Source organism: Cupressus sempervirens, chromosome 9 (assembly GCF_028749045.1).
Source record: "Cupressus sempervirens isolate cs-2001-9-10 chromosome 9, ASM2874904v1, whole genome shotgun sequence".
Taxonomy (NCBI): domain Eukaryota; kingdom Viridiplantae; phylum Streptophyta; class Pinopsida; order Cupressales; family Cupressaceae; genus Cupressus; species Cupressus sempervirens.
In genome coordinates this window covers 805,237,374-805,254,788 of record NC_143126.1, presented here as the reverse complement: position 1 = coordinate 805,254,788, position 17,415 = coordinate 805,237,374, and the positions used below count along the sequence as shown (strand labels likewise).

Below are 17,415 nucleotides of genomic sequence, written 5' to 3'. Positions count from 1 at the left end.
ATTCATTATCTGCTACTATTGGTAACATAGATTGCAACCATTCTAAAATCATTATATTGACTACAAATATTTTGAATGCCTCTAATAGAGCTAGGAGTCCAACCTTCTTAATGCTAAACATGGGATCGCTATAGGTTTTCCCTGTTGCTTGTAGCATTGTCTCATCTAGAGGTTCCCCAAAAGAGTTTTTGTCTTTATCATTAGAATTAATGAAACTTTTCAAATAACCACTTTATCATCCATACACTATCTCCTCAAATTAAATCCTAAATCCCTATGAGCTACCCCTGGAGTGATTGTTGTTACACCTAGACCATCTACATTAGAATGAATGGAAGGTTTATGATGTCCAAAGAAGGGGAACTCCTACCTTGGAGTGAACCACTTTTCAACATCTAATGGTTGTGCATTCAGTCTATGAACCATATTATTTTAAGCACCCTGAAAGCCCATTAATCCTTGCAAATGAATATGTTGTTTTATATCGACTGGGAGAATTTTGATAGCTTGGGCCATGTTTGTGAGGGAAAAAGCATGTATTGAAGTCACTTTGTTAGAAAAATAATGAAGAAAGGTCTCAAGGCACCTCTCTCCCCACCAAATGTTTTTTGTTGTATGTGGACTCACTTTGTTGTAATTAACATTGGAATTAACTTTGGTAGATCCTTAAATGTCCTTTTCATAACACTTAGCACCATCCAACATGGAATCCACAATTTCATTACCTCTTTTCTTGTTCAAATTATCAACATGATTTCTAGGCTAAGAATTTTTTTCATTTTCCATATGATTGGCAATATAGTTGTTCTCTCTTTCAATCTTAACCTCCTTGTTTAGATCCAAAGGATCAAGCAGGCCTCTAAGAAGGGAAACAACCATATCCATGTCCATTAGTCAGTAGTAGGTATCAAGGCTTTCCTAGAGATATCTTAGACACAAAATTACCAAATTACCTCTATTCCCTACCACTCAACTCTCTAACAATCATCAAATTTACCTCCATCATAAGTTCTTGGGCATTAGTCTTCTCTAGAGATTTAACATCAAATACCTTGTAAGTGTCACCATAGATCTCCTCACTGAATTTATTTTGATAGCAATCATCTCTTTTATAAAAAATTCAATAAAAAAAACTTAGATCTAATCCCTATGTTGGGTGTTCCTACTTGAATGAGTCAACATGATGCTTGGACTAGGTGCCTTAAGGAGAGAAACCTCGGTAGCTATAGTATCAAGTTTTCTACACTAAACTTGGATGATATAACATGTGTATTATGGCATCATGGATCTATCACATACAAGAATCATCATACTAGGAATGTACTTATTTCATACATAGGCTCATAGATATATTTGGCAAGGACCCACAAGTGTAAATAGAGTTGATGAGATTCAGGCAACATTGTTTGATAGAGAAATTCTTTACAAAAATTAAAAGGATATTAACCATAATTTTAAATGTTATAGATAGAAGAATCCTTTTTTCCTTGATTAAGGGATCCTTAGAATCTGATCAATTTTTTTGGTCTACATCTTTAGAAGATACTACTTGAAATGCTTTGAAATTTAAAATTTGGGAAAATAAGAACAAGCTCCACTTCAAGAGTGCACCAATATAGTACCATAAGGTACCCTTAAAAGGAGAGACTCCTCAACCAATAGCATTACCTTCAAAATTAAACAAGGGAAAAGAAACAAAGCATGAACTTCAAAGGAAGAAGTTTTTCTCCAATTGGAGAGAGCCATCAAAGCTAGAAGGGGAAAATATGCTACATAGAGGTTATTCTAAAAGAAGATTCAAATACAAAAGGAATTCATTCTAAGGAAATGAATAATAAGAGAAAATTTGAGAGAAAATAACAAGAAGAGATCTAAAGAGGCACTCCTACTACTCTTCCCAAGGTGCTAGGTATAATGCTTAGAGAGTCTAGAGTGTCTTCCAAGGTGATGAGCCTCCAAAAGGCCATTATTTTGATTACTTTTTATCTTGTGTTTAGTAGTTATCTTGCAAGAAAAAAATTTAGACTTTATGGTTTAAGAAAAAGAACTTATATTTTATGAATATGTTATCCATATGTTAAGACATGGAGATTGAAGTATTGATTGATTAGTTATGTTGTATTTGCTTCAATCTATGGCTTTTTATGGTTTAATGAAGGATATTACATGTTGATAAGTATTTCCTCATCTATGCTATGTTTGGGTAGATTCCTTCCTATAGCTATAGGATTTGCAAGAGTGATAATATGAACATTATCTTTTCTAACATTGATGATGAAATAAATGCATGGATGTAGAAGTTGTTTTGTTTAATGCTCTACAAGTGTTTCCATGCATATTGAAGACAACATTTCAATGCTGAAGTCAAAGTAGACCAAATGATTGATGAATCATAGTAGTAGTAGATCATGGTATGAATTCTATTATGGTAGTGAATGAAGATAGCTTCCACAACCTACTACATTCCTAGGGAAGTTAAAATCTAGTTAATAGTGTTTCTCTTATAAATTTTATGATTTGTAATTGATCCTTGTTGATGGAGTGATCATAGGAGTAAGAATTTGTTAGAATATTTTCTTTAAATAAATTTTTCTATAACCCTAAAAGGAGATTATGAGATTTTGATCTTTTCTTGGTTTTGACCAAAAGGAAATAGAGTAGACTATTCTATTCATAAAAGTAGAATCTTGTTTAAAATGTAATTTCTTATTATTAATGAATAGGATACAAAGTTTAAGTTTCCACCTTCACACTTGATTGTTTTATGTTCACTCATCCATGGGGTTCCACTTGGTGAGTGAACTACTTTGTTAGAATAGATTTCATTTCTTAGTTTTTTTTCCTTGCAAAGTAGACTTTTGTTTTTCTTACAACCATTGATAACAAAATCATTGAACTATTCCCACAACATAGGTGTTTAAGTAGATTTGTTATTTGTAGCATTACTCTAAGCTTTAAGACAAATGTTTTTTTAGTTCCTAGCTTAGTTTCCTTAAGAATTCCTTTCTTGTTGTAGTTGTAATAACTTAAAGAGGAATCAAAAAATATACTTTGTAGCCACCCTCTTAGGCTTACACTCCCAGGTTGACAAATAGTTGAAGTTAGTATGTTATACTTAGGAAAATACATGATCCTATTTAGTCATGGAGTTAATGAAGAAGGATGTGCAATTCTAGAAGGGGGCTCATAGTCTAGATGACCATTTTTAGTTGATTAAATTTTCCCCTCTTTGACTAATGTGTGATCAATCTAGGAACACATGATGTCAAAGAATGCATAATCCAAGTAGGTATAAATAGATAGAGAGATTTGATTATGAAGAATGAAATGCAAAAAGAGATAGCAAGTCTTGAATGTATAGTTTGATAGTGATAGTTCTAAACACTAGGATAGAGAATATATCAGAACTCGAGAAGAGTACTAACACCAAGAAAAGAAGATGGATCAAGAGAAAATAGATAGTTGTAGAAGAAAGCAATTTTCAACAATCATAGAATATTCATGCTCTCTTGGGATTGAAATCAAAATGAGATAGAGGAGATGCATAAATAAGCTAGATTTGATTAATTTAGAAAAAAGAAAAATTCATAATGATAGATAAGAGATTAAGACCAAAGAGTGGCCACCAAGCAATGAAGATATGCCCTAGTTTGACTAACTTTGACCAAGAAAGATAAAGCATAAGAATTAGGTCAAAGAAAGAAGAAAAATGAAATGAGATGAAATAGAAATGAAAGCAAAGAGTGGAACATAGTAGAAGTGATGAATTCCCCAACAAGATTCAAAGATTAAACCTCAATAGGTCAGCCAACTACATAGAAGAAAGAAGAAATTTTGAGTAGCAAGATGAGCCCGAATTTGGATTTTGATCCCAAAAATGAATCTAGGATGTTGAGATTAGCAAAGATAGATCAAAAGCATAGATGAGATGGTAAGATAGAAGAGAACTAAGAAATAGGAAAGAAGAGATAAGATAAGATCGAGAATATGTAAGAGAAGGATAAACATAGCTAGCTGACAAGTCCATGAAAGATAAAGAAGAGAGCTCTCTCAACATCCAAAATGAAAACCTAAGCTAGAATGAACCCTATAATGCAAGCTAGTATGAAAAGATGCAATTGAAAGGGTTACATAAGTAGGTCCTAGTTTTTATCATCAAGACTTATTAGGGACATCATAAAATAATCACTAGTAAAAATATGAGGATATGAATATGATGAGTGCCAAGTAGAAATGTGGGAATCCAACTTAAGCATCAAAGACATATAGGTCAAGATAGGTAATGCAGTTAGACTCCCTAAGTTTAATATAGAAATATTACAACTATATCAAGGTATAAGCACCAAGATAACTTTTAAGTGCTTTCTTGCAAAAAAATACAAGGATGATACATTGTAAGTCCAAAGTGTTAAGTAGGACAAGCATGAATGCTCAAAATACTATAGGTGAACAAAGTATACCCACAATTAGAAAGCAAGAAAACATACCCCATTCCCCTAGTCTTCTAGTTCATGAAATCCTCAAAAGACTATTAGGGAGGGAATGTATAGCAAAGAAATCATCATAGACAACACACAAACTAGATAAAGACCACTATAGATCAGTCATATAAGTGTTTAAGTGCATCTGTGTAAGTCACTTGGCCATTTCCTCAAGACTTGATTCTGAAAGTGAGAAATATCATGATATCAGAGGCTATAGGTAAACTATCTAAAAAGTGTTGAGAAACACTTGATGTCAAGTTGGCGGGGGGAAGTGTTGAGAAACACTATTCTATGAGTTGTCAAAGAAACCCTAATGCACAAGGACACCTCAATAGGCTAAGTAGTTGTGCCCCCAAGATGAGGACAAGAAATAATTCCAAGGTAGGAAATGTGTTGCAGAGTGGTGATTGAGATTGATAGACATGGTACAAGGGTCTAAAGTCATGCATGTTTCTAGGTTTTCACCACTTGGTAGATTTTTTTCAGGGCCTTTTTCCAAATTTTTTTTATTGTTGAATTTTTTAAATTTTTTTGGTGATACATCAAAGCACCTATTACTAGGTTTTCACTAAGATGATCATTTTTTCAGGATATTTTCTTTTTTTTGGATCTTTTTTAGCATCATATATGATTTTTTTGGATTTTCTAGATTGATTTAGAGATTACTAGTTCTGAAGAAAGATCACATAAATTGTCCCTATGTCTAGCAAGGTGTAGGACATGATGTAGCAGCAATTTGGTGGATAAGAAAAGACATATATGAAAGGAGTATGAAGTAACTGAAAGTGATCCTCAAGGACACACTCCTCAAGAGTACCCAAGCTAGGGAAAGATATCAATCTAAAGTAGATTTTGGATAAGCAATGGAAGTAATGAGGAAGACAACATGTAGGATAAATAGTAAAGTCAACAAGCAAGATAGCATATGGCATAAGTAGTGTAGGATAATAAGTGAGATAACATGAAAGAATGTAATCTAAAGGAGTAGACATGACAAGAGGTTTATGAGAACCATGTTTTTCTTTATTATGATCAAGACCATGGGGTCAACTAGATAGGATAGCAATGGGATAGAGAAATAAGAATGAATCTAGATATGAAGGCTATGAGTGAATGAGAAGAATGGGGTGAGTGATAGATAAGATAGCCAATGCACTTGGATAGCTCAATAATGTCAAGATCAAAGAGGAAGAGGGAATGAATGGATTATGAAAGAATTACACATGATGCTTGTTTTCTAGGTTGTCATTATGGTACTAATCCAAGACACCATAAGAAGTGGTTTTCACCATATGATGAATTTATTTGTCTTTACTTTTGCTACCAAGGTGCCACAAGAAGTGGTTTTTACCAAGGCACATTTTCATTTTTTTCATTTTTTCTATTTTTCCTATTTTTTTTCAATTTTTTAGAAATAGGTCAAACTTTTTTTCAATTTAGATAATGCTCTTATAAGAAGGGTAAGTCATGATAAGCTAAGACCATAGATACATGTTACCTGGATATTTTTGTGAGAGAGAGTTAATTAAATTCACTATGGAGAGATAGAGAGTAAGAGAGATTATTTTATTTCTATTCAAAACCTTTTCTCTCTCCTTGTAATTTTCTCTCTCCCCATACTACCTCTCTCTATATACCAAAAATTCTAGAGAGAAGTTCATGTTTGGGTTGCCTTCTCTCACACAAACTTTCTCTCTCTATGTACTTAATCCTTCTCTCTCCACGTACTAAAATACTCTCTCACTACATACTCTAAATTTTTAACCTAATCCTAACTTTAACTTCCCAACCCAATCTCCAAATTTTAAACAACCACCTATTGGGAATGATAAGTAATAGAAGAGATGGAGAGGGACTAGTAAAGCTCAACCAAAGAATGGTAATTACAATGTGAAGCAAACATGGTAAAGCCAACCAAAACTTGAAGCTTGGGACTACACTACCCCTATAAGAGTATGCATAAAAGATACTACTATACATCCCTCTCTTATAAGTCATTGGCAAGGGGTGATTCACAATAGTAGCATAGGAAGTAGAAGATGTAAACTTTTGACAGTATGCTCTCCAAAAATTGCAGGTAGCAGATGTAAATCATAATCTCCAACATGTCAAATCCAAATCAAGTCACATGACTTCTCCATTTTATCTCATAGCAAGGTAAGTAAGAAAAAGTTTGACAGAGTGTATTCATTCTCAACTAAAAGTCAAAACATGCGACATAGCATTAGTAGAATATGTAACCCACGTGGAAGGATCTTCCTTCACTTCTTTAGCCATGAGATTTCATGGAACATAAATAGGTTCATCTCTTAAATATGCAATGTGACTTCATTATGCACACAAGGAACATTCAGTAAATTATGGAACCATAAGCAATGAGCTTGAATTATTTTTTAGAAATGAAATCTTGGGAAAAGAAAAGCAATGAAGCATTTGCAGATTGTGTGCAAATAGATTTGCAAGTAAGGCTTCAAAATATGGATTTAACAAGAGGAGCTTTAGAAACACTTTAGAAATACCAAGGTTGATGGTTGATTTTCATGCAAGTGTTAGCTACCTTGCAAATGATTTCATGTGTGTGTATGGTAAGTGTGGACCTAACTATAGAGAGTGCACATAATTTGTTCAACAAGGTGCCTCAAGCCATGTGGGTAGTCCAAAACATAAATCAAGCATGTGAATTTTTTGATAGAATATCAAACCTGAATGTACCCATTTTTATTTAGTGGAGCTACTAAATTTTTTGATAAAATATCAAGGAAATTTATCACCTCATCAAATGTGATGAATTTTCCTCAAAGGTGTGGATATGCTTGGGAATGATGGAATCATAAACAAAGGAAATATGCTAGGAAGGAAAGTTGTTTAATACTTCACATTGCAACAAGAAGATCATTAGTTCATACAACTATGTATACAAAGGTAGGCTAAGACATGGCAAATTAATTGTAGTCAAGTATTTAGATAAGACTGAGAAGGAATCTGGCAACGCATTCTGTAGAGAACTACACATTGTAAGAAGCTTAAAAAATTAGCATTTTGTTCCTCTACTCATCTTTTGCATAGATCCCCAAGGACTCTTCTTGGTTTACAAGTTTATCTCAGGCAAAAGTCTAGAGTACCATCTCCATGAGAAGAAAGGTAAGGGTTGTCTATCCTGGCCTCATAGACTCCAAGTAGTGGTAGGAATTGCCAAGTCTATGGATTATTTGCACCATGGAACCCATAAGTGCATGGTGTATAAGGACATCAAGCCTTTTAATGTGCTTCTTTCTAGGAGGAAAATGACCAAGTTGTGTAATTTTGGTCTGATGACATGGACTCTGGGAGCTTTAGTACCATCCCTGTACAAGATAGTGAAAGGAACTTTTGGGTAAAGAAAAGGTATCTAGCTCCAGAGTATTTCCAACATGGGAAGGTCTCAGAGAAAACATATATTTATGCATTTGGGGTGGTTTTTCTAGAGTTACTCACAGGGAGGAAGCCCATTGAGACAAAGAAACTAGGAGGCGATGATAACTTGGTTCTTTGGGAAAAGCCATTACTTAATGGAGGATTTCTAGAGGAGTTTTTGGATCCCTACTTGAAATTCTACCTTAATGTAAAGTAGATGAAGCAGGTGGATAGAATGATTAGAGCTGTAGCAATTTGCCTTCATCCAACAGAGCCATGGAGGCCATGCATGAGTCAAGTTCTGAGAATCCTTTGAGGCCATGCTGATACTAAGCTTCTATAACATGCCTTCCTCACAATGGTTAATGCTAATGGGGACTATATCATTGGAAATGAGAAAGAAAACATCAAATTTCTCAAAGGGGATCTAGTAGTGGCCATGGTGGGGCTAGATTTAGATGTAGATGATGAAAAAGCTCACTATAAGCTTAATCATTAATGAGTGAAATAAAATTATATTAATTGGGTTTCATGGTACTCCACAAAAGTATAGCTATCTCAAAAATTGAGAGGATCAAAATTTGAAGCAATGTCATCCATGAGACAAAATTTCATAGCTGTACCAACTACCAAGAGGTGCTAAAGTGAAGGAAATAAATAGCTACTTGCATTGTTTTCAATAGAGTTTGATTTCTGAGGATCTCCACTAAATAAAATTCTAAGAAACAAAGTCAGAATTATCTTACATTGAAAAATGACATGTGTCAAATATTGTGACTGGAATTAGGATCTAGAGTTTTTATTGATATGAGTTAGAGTTAAAGTTAGTTTTCAAATGTGTACCAAATTCCAAACTCTAACTTTTTGAGTGGTTATGAACCCGAAAGGTTAGTTATTTTAGAATAGCTATAAATTTATGAATCTCAATGTAATAAGGGATTTTTTCAGGACTTTAGAATAAGGGAACATTATGCTAAAATTTTGATTAGGAGACAAATTTTGGAAAGTATGTACAACTTTTGTTTTTGAAATTGAAAATCTCTATTATGTTCTTGGTGCAAGAAAATAAAATGAGACATGCATTTGATTTCTTGTTCTAAAATCTAGATTGTTGCAACATAAAGCTATTGATTCTTTTTGTAGTGAATATTTGCATAGTATTGTGTGAATGTTTATGAATCATGAATGACATGGTAACAATGATCATTTTCAAGCGTAGTTATTGATTGCCTTTATTATCATTTTATGTTGACTTAAGAAAGTTGTAAAGTTATGTGGTGCATTCATCAATAATGACTTTCTATTGATCTTTAAAATTCTAGATTTTTTATTTGAAAATATTTAAAAATACATCATATGAGGGAGCTGCTCCTCTAAACATAGAGGAAGGTCAGATATCAAGGAGATATCCAACTATTGGAGAAATCAATTTTCCATACACTCCATTGGGCTAAATCATATATTTTCTAAGTGACAAATCTATTTACCAACAACAAGTATGATCAAAGAAGTTGATAGGGTGATGGAGGAGAGATAATAGTATGATAAGAATATGGAGGATAATAATTCATGTCTTGAAAGAACCAACAAAGCATGGATAGAAAGTAAGTGTAAGCTTTAGAGGATTTCATGAGGGTAGCTAAAATATTGGGCAAGATCAACATTGACATGCACCTTGAAGGGTGTTGGAATGATGAAGGAATCATGGATGAAATAGCTTGAGGTTTAGATTTATGGTGTGGTACAGAAATTTTGGAAGAAGATAGAGTGGAAGGCTTTGAAATAGTTTTAGGAAGATGTTTGGAAGAAGATAAAGTGGAAGCCTTTGGAAGCTTAAATTTCAACTTTGATTTATGTTCAATATTCAAGTCTTTCAAGAGAGACTTGTGAATCCATATAGCTTTAGATTTTTCTTTAGATACTTTGGAATACATTTCTTCAATAATGGGTTTAGAAACCCATATTTCCTTTGATTTCACTTTTTGAATAATGGACCTTTGTGGTATCTTGAATTATTTTTCTTTCTTTGTATTCATATGTTGATTAGATAGAGCACAATGATCTTCATTTGTAAATGGATTCATGTGTTTATTCTTAAGTAGAGAATCCAAATTGCTTCCAAAGTACTTAGGATTTGTGGATGAATAAGGCTGATATGACTAGTTTAGATGGATAAATGGGTGGAAATTCATCAAGGATGAGTATCTTTATTGATCTTGAGGTATGATGGGAGAGCTAGGAGTGGAAAATGAAGGAGATAAAAGAAAATAAGGTCCCAATATAGATGGAATGTTTGAAGGCTTTAGCTTTGATGGATAAGGACCAAGGATAGAATTTTGATATGCAAATGGATAGTGAAAAGGGATATCAACATCTTTAGAGTGAGCAACATATTCAAAGCCATCAATAGACTCATGAGTAGCTTTAATAGGAAAAACATGTTTAATAGGAGCGCTTGAAGCTTGAGCACAATTTTGAAGCAGATATGGAGAAGTATAACATGAGGGGATGCTTTGATCTTGACAAGTAGCTTTGGATAGCATAGGAAGATAAATTTTCTCATAAATTTTAGTAAGCTCAAGGGAGATAATGGAAGTGGTATCTTCATCATACTTGGGAGATGGAAAAGACATAGGATATAGAGGGGTGAAATTTTGAAGGAGATGAAAGGGTGCTTGATCTTGATCTTTCTTGAAATTTATAGCTTTTTCTTTTTGAGAGTCCTATTGACATGGAGCCACTTCTAAGGACAAGGAATAATGAAGAGTGAATAGAGTAGTTCTTGGATCTTTAGGCTTAGTAGCATGGAAAAGGTTTGTAGCCAAGTGAAGGTTAGCTTGAGTTTCTTTTAGAGGTAGCCCTTGAGGATAGGCATAGTGTACATGAAAAGCATTAGGCTCTTTATTTGATAGAGGCATGTTGGAAAGATTTGAAGTATTGGGAGGTGCATGAGTGTTGGAAGAAGTGGAGGTATTGAGGAAATCATAGGTTCATTAATATGATCTTTCTCAAGAAAATTATTCTCATCACATGAATCATTAGAGGTATCGATAATCCCATTATCAATAAGATCTTGGATTTTATGTTTTAGCTAAATGCAATATAAAGTACTACGCTTATTATGTTGATGATAAGCACAATAGATATCCAAGAATGGGTTTACATATGAGCTAGACTTAGGTAACATGACAATCTTGGTGCAAAGAAGTGTTTGTGAAGCGTCATCATAAGAATCTTTCAAGGGAGAAAAAATTCTATCAAAATTATGTCTACAGTCCTTCTATTGTTTCTCAAGTGAATAGCATGCATCCATGTCTTCATCATTTTCTTTTTCAAAGATAGGTCCATCATGGTAGCTTTTAATAGGCTCAAAAGAGGTATCACTTTCTTTCTCTATAAGGAGTTCTTTATATCTAGAAGATGAAGACATTTGATGTCTTGGAGTAGAATATGTAGACCTTGAAGAAGATGAACCATGTGTATGTAAAGGTATTAAGGGAGATTCATTTAAGAAATAAATTTTCTTCTATAATATTTTCTCAATTTTAGACTTCATTTCTATCATATGCTTAGAGAGATGAAGGTAAAAAAGATCATTTGTCTCTTCTAGTTCTTTGTATTGAGAATATAGATCTTGAAACTCTTTAGTGGCATGGAGGATATCATGATCATCTAGATTTAGTTGAGTTAGATGATCAATCATGAAGGAGACTAAAGGAAGCTAAGAAGGTGACACAAGATAACTTTATGTCCAAACTAGAGAGGTAGAGTCTTCACTTGCCAAAATAGCAAAGATCGAGTAAAGTGACTTGTCAAGAAAGTGTCCAAAAAACTTACAACACTAGTGACTCAAGTCAAGATATAGGAAAGAATCAAAATAGCCAAGTAGATAGAGCAAGTGGGGTGACAAGTGAAAAACTTTCCCAACCCAAGTGTGTAGTCAAGAAATGAAGGTAACCATTTCAAAAAAAAAAAAAGATAACTAGCAAGTGGACATAGACCATAAATATAGAAATACCAACGAGTCACTTTAATCATGTTTAAGCACTAGACATAGAAAAGAAAAGTCAAATGATGAGACTTCCCTTAGAAAGAAACACAAGCCAATTTTTGCACTTGATGTTTTGACTTGGTTGAAAAAGTTTGACAATAGTTGATAGCATAGAAAGTTTGATGTTTGAAAGAAATTTCTTTCCAAGAAAGATAGTAATACATGGATTAGTCTTAAAAAAATCAAGCAAGGGACAATGAAACTTTGCATGATATAAGCATATGTGAGGTCTTAAAAGAAATCCCTAGAACTATCATCATTTATATGTTCAAAAGATTTCCACAGGTCTAGCACATTCAAGAACACATCAAGCAATATCTACTGAGAAGTCATAGTTTATTACTCAACAACTTGGCCCATGCTTGATGCTCCTTCACCTCACATTAAGTGGTTTCTCACAAAAGATATTGGATTTTTCATGGAAGTTCCATAAGCACAACCAAGGGAACATAGATGGTGAGTGTAAAATCTTGGAGTGATCTAGGCAGTCCACTAGGATCGATCCCTGTGCTAAGAAGTTGAGTGAAAAAATAAGATAGCCACTAACCTAGGGTGTTTAGAAAGGGCTTCCATTCATAATGTTCCTCTTGCACCTGATTACGGGACAACCCACCTTGTGGTGGGAAATAGACCTCACAGTCTCAAGAGAACCTTAAGCATTCCTTCCTAGTGATCTCCTCATGGTCAAAATCCCATAAGTGATCACACTAAGGTAAGATAAACACTAAATCTACCAAGGTTTTGTGTCCTTGATATCTTTGAGTTTATAGTGGGTTTGAAGAGTTGGGTATTATCTTGTCCCCACTTGGGTTGTTCCTCTTAGGTTGTCCAAGAGCAAGCCCCCTAATGGATTCTAACTAAGATAAATTGGATCCACTTTCAAGAGTCAAGATTTTTGATCTACTATGAGGGTGAAGAGAATACTCTCCTATCTTTATTATTTCCCTCAAACATGCCAAAAATCTTCAATTAATCCTCTTGTTCTAAAACTTCAAAGGTGAGTCAAGATTTTTGATTCACCACAAGAGTGAAGAACATACTCTCCTATCACCAAAGAACCTCAATCACAAGTTTAATGTTCCCATGAAATGAAAGAAATTAGTAGAGTGTCACACATGGAATAAAAGAAATACAAGAAATTTTGGATTTTATGCTTTGGGCAGCCCTTGCAAATAAGTGTTAGTAGCCCTTGTCCATTTGAAGCTTTGACATGCATTCTTTTTAGCAATGAAATAAGAAACTCCTTGAAAAGCAACCAAGGTTAGGGCATAACAAAAAAGTAAGACATACAACATAAAGTGGTTAGTTTCTTCAAAAATCCAAGTTATCTTCCAACCAAGTGTATGCAAAGAAAGTGCAAGCTAATCACAAATGCTCTCATTTTTACTCTTTGCTTTTGACTTGGTCAACAAGATTAGACTTTTTTGCTATGATTGTAGATCCAAAAATAGAAATGAAAAGAAGATACCCCTAATAAAAACTAGAGAGCTTTACAAATATTCAAAAAATTCAAAAAAAACTTCATTTGTGACCTAGGGACCTATTTTGTGAAAACAGACCAAATTTATCAAATTGAGTTTTTGAGGCCTAATATGAGTTCAAACTTCAAAACACAAAGAACTAACCCCATTTTTATTTTAAATACCTTTCCAAAAATATAGAGTTTTCCAAAATAATTTTTTATTTGTGACCAAAAGCATTTTTTTATGAAAAATAAAGAAAAATTCATAATGGACATGAATAAACTCAAAACAATTTTCCAATTGCTTTGAGACATTTATGATGCATACTAAACTTGCAAAAAAAAATTAGATCTAAACTCAAAGTGGTTTGGAAGATATGCTAAAATCTTTCAAAACTAGGGTTTTGGCCTTCAAACAAATCTGTACAAGGTTTAGCCTTAAAACCAAAGTAAGAAACCTACAAAACCAATTGATTAGATCCAAGAAGTTTCTATAAAAAAAATAGAAATAATAATGTAACCAAAATGAAAGAAAAAAAATGGAGCTAGAAACTTGGTTCTAGCCCCATGGTGAGTGCCAAAAATGTGTACATAAAAGTGTCACATTTTTATAAACTATTATTCTTGAGAAACCTCACGGAAGAGGGAGTCTCAAGAGTAAGATTATAGCTCTCTATCTATGATGTGTAAAGGCTATGAGATGGTGGCTCTCAAATGAACCTAGCTATGAAAACCCTTGCAAGGTGCACCATAGAATAAGAGATTCAAAGAGTAGAGGCAAGAGTGCCAATATCCAAGAATCTAGAATGAATGCAATGTAAATGCAAGCTATTCTAAATGAAATGCAAGATAAAAAAGAGAAAACTAAGCTGAAGCATAAAGTAAACTAAGGTACAAAATATGCCATAATGTAAGTCAAATGAGAGGTAAGCTAAAATGCAAAAATGCAAGAATGCATCAAGTCTCCAAAATCACCAAGAAAAACTATAGCATAACAATAGCATGATAGACTAAGATTTTTGAATGAGGAGAGAGCCCTCCCTTTTTAAGAAAATGGATGGTAGAGATTAAGAGACAAAAGAGGAATAATCAAGGGAGGAGAATACATCTTGAGCCATCCATGTGCACAAGCATGTCAATTGTTAGAGTAAATAATTATTTATTTATTCTATCTACTTAAGCTTACTTAGGTTAATACATTTATTTAATAGTTAGTAGTTAATAGCTGTAGTGATGAGTTTTTGACAACATGAGAGTTTGTTCCCTTCTAGCATGTCCCACCTTTTTGTGGATGCTTAGTTCTCAACCTTATCTTCTACCACCTAGCTTGTTCTACAAGCTTCCATGAGGCCTTTATATTTGGGCTCTCTCATTGTATTTTCTCAACTCATTTTTATTGTAAATACAATTTTCTTGTTTCGCAATATGTTCTCTCTCATGTCCATTTAGGATTTTTCCAAGCTCCACCTCTTCCTTCTTGGTTTCTCTTTGATAGGTTATTTGTATGTAGGTAATCTTGGTGAGCTATGGATTTGGATTTCATCAACTCTTACATGGTATCAGAGCCTCCCTGTTGCTTCTACTTCATTGAAAGTTTTAAAGCTGTACTTTGGAGACAAAAACCCTAGTTTGTTTATGCTTTTTTCTTCAATCTAGGGGAAGATCATTTTTTTAGAGTACTTTGGGCCTAAATTAACACTACCATTGGATCCAAAAGGCCATTTATAGTCAAGATTCATATAAAATTTGTTAATTTTGGAGACAAAGCTCCGAGAGGCAAAAAATTTTGTTGCAGGGCTTTCTATACGGTTGTACAAATGATTTGGCGTAAATTTTTTTAAAAAAATTATTATAGAGCATGCCACTATAGCACCACCTAGCAACCATTGTGAGGTGACTCATGCTTTGCCTACACCCCTTTGATGCTAGCAGAGCTACCCTTCCACCACTCAGTCCAGGCACAACCTTCGCTGCCACCTTTCTGGTGGTACCCCTCAATTCTTTGTCGTGGCACCTCCCTAGTTCGTCACCCTGATAGCTGATCTCTGTCCTAGTGCTACGTGACATAGTAGGCAAGATTTTCCATCCAGCATGCATTTTTGTAGCCACTCAGCACCAGTGTGGGGGTGACACGTGGCACTTTGCCATGTGGACCCTACCATGTCACCCTTCCACATCAACATGTACCACGTGGCTATCACATAGACCTACCAGGTTGCACCTTTTTTTGCTGTGATGACCCCCAGGCTATCAAATTTAATTGCATGATCTACTAACATCACCATGACTTCATCCTACATCAGCACCCCTACCAAGCTCTCTAGGGTCATTTTGACCTACTTGCAAATTTTTTCCATATCTTGAGCATGCGAAGGTATTTTTTTGATCCAAAAGAAGCATTAGAAAGCTAGTTTTAAGATGGAGACATTAGTATAGGTATTTTCAGGTTTCGATTAGTTTAATGGCTCATTTTTGTAGTTGAAGTTTGAAGTTCTATTTTTGACTCCGAGATGCATATCTTTTGCATCCCATGTCAATTTTTTGAAAACACTATATTTTTGGAAAGCTAGTTTTGTCAACTATTCAGAAATGCTATCATTTCCTTTAGATTCTAGCCCATGCTTTTTCTATCATGTTTTTGGCATTTTTTCTCTATGTTGGATATCTTGGGTATTTTAGGTCCAAGGATCATTTTCCTGGCATGGAATCTTTTATTTTGGGCTATACTATCTTTTGTATCAGCCTTTTTCCTTTTTTTTATCATTGTAGACATCATTTGTAAGCACTTATATATATATGCACTGAGATATAGTGCCACTTTTACATTTCGGGTTCAGGAACATTGTTTTGAGATAGTTGTACTTGCACTTTTTTTTATAAAGCACCATGAGGGGATAGTTGTTTCCATTTTTTGTGCCCTCTTCCTTTTGTTAAGTGAGTGTCCCTTACATGACATTGACCCCATGCAACATCAATGTGACCGTGTCTTTATAGATGTTTGTACCTCCTCCCTCTCTCGTCATTCTTGGTTCTATTTGCAGAAGATTTTGGCCCACTTTCTCATTTCCTATCATCTCACCCCATTTGTATTAGGGGGGGTTTATGCTATTGTCCTAATGCATCCTTAATTTTATGGTTCAATAGTGTGAGCTATGTATTTAGTGGTCGATCTTATATATGAGGTGATTGTAGTGGTTGGCTACCTATGCATTTTGATGAGATGGATCATCTACCATATAGAAACACTTGGTTCATGCCTTCTTCTTCCATGGAAGTTCTTCAGATCAACAATTTCTTTTAGATGGAAAACTTTGCAGCTTCTTCATGCTTTAGTGATGATCTTCATAATCACTTTTTGTTCCTATTTTATGGGACATTTCTCTAGTTGGAAGCTTCTTCAACCCTTCACTAGGTTACCTTTTTTTGGGGGAGGATTTTTCCCATTAGGTTCTCCCTCTTTCTCCATTTTTAGAGGTTGCATCTCTTTGCATTGTATATGGGTACCTAACATGGCCTTATTGTTGGGACCCCTTTTGCATTTTCTCTTAGTTTTGTGAGCTTAAGTCATTCCCCTAAGTTACACTTAAGGTGGGGTGTTAGAGAAAATAATTATTTATTTATTCTAGTAGGCAAGCTTGTCCATCCAGCATGCATTTTTGTAGCCACTCAGCACCAGTGTGGGGATGACACGTGGCACTTTTCCATGTGGAACCTACCATGTCACCCTTCCACATCAACATGTACCACGTGGCTACCACATAGACCTACCAGGTTGCACCTTTTTTTGCTGTGATGACCCCTAGGCTATCAAATTTAATTGCATGATATACTAACATCACCATGATGTCATCTTACATCAGCACCCCTACCAAGCTCTCTAGGGTCATTTTGACCTACTTGCAAATTTTTTCCATATCTTGAGCATGCGAAGGTATTTTTTTGATTCAAAAGAAGCATTAGAAAGCTAGTTCTAAGATGGATACATTAGTATAGGTATTTTCAATTTTTGATTAGTTTTATGGCTC

General features: G+C 34.4%; 1 pseudogene; it reads right to left on the bottom strand.

The window, feature by feature from the left end:
- LOC149541149 (condensin-2 complex subunit CAP-D3-like) overlaps nucleotides 1-15,487 on the bottom strand; it is a 16,211-nt pseudogene extending 724 nt beyond the window's left edge.
- Nucleotides 15,488-17,415: the final 1,928 nt, after the last annotated feature.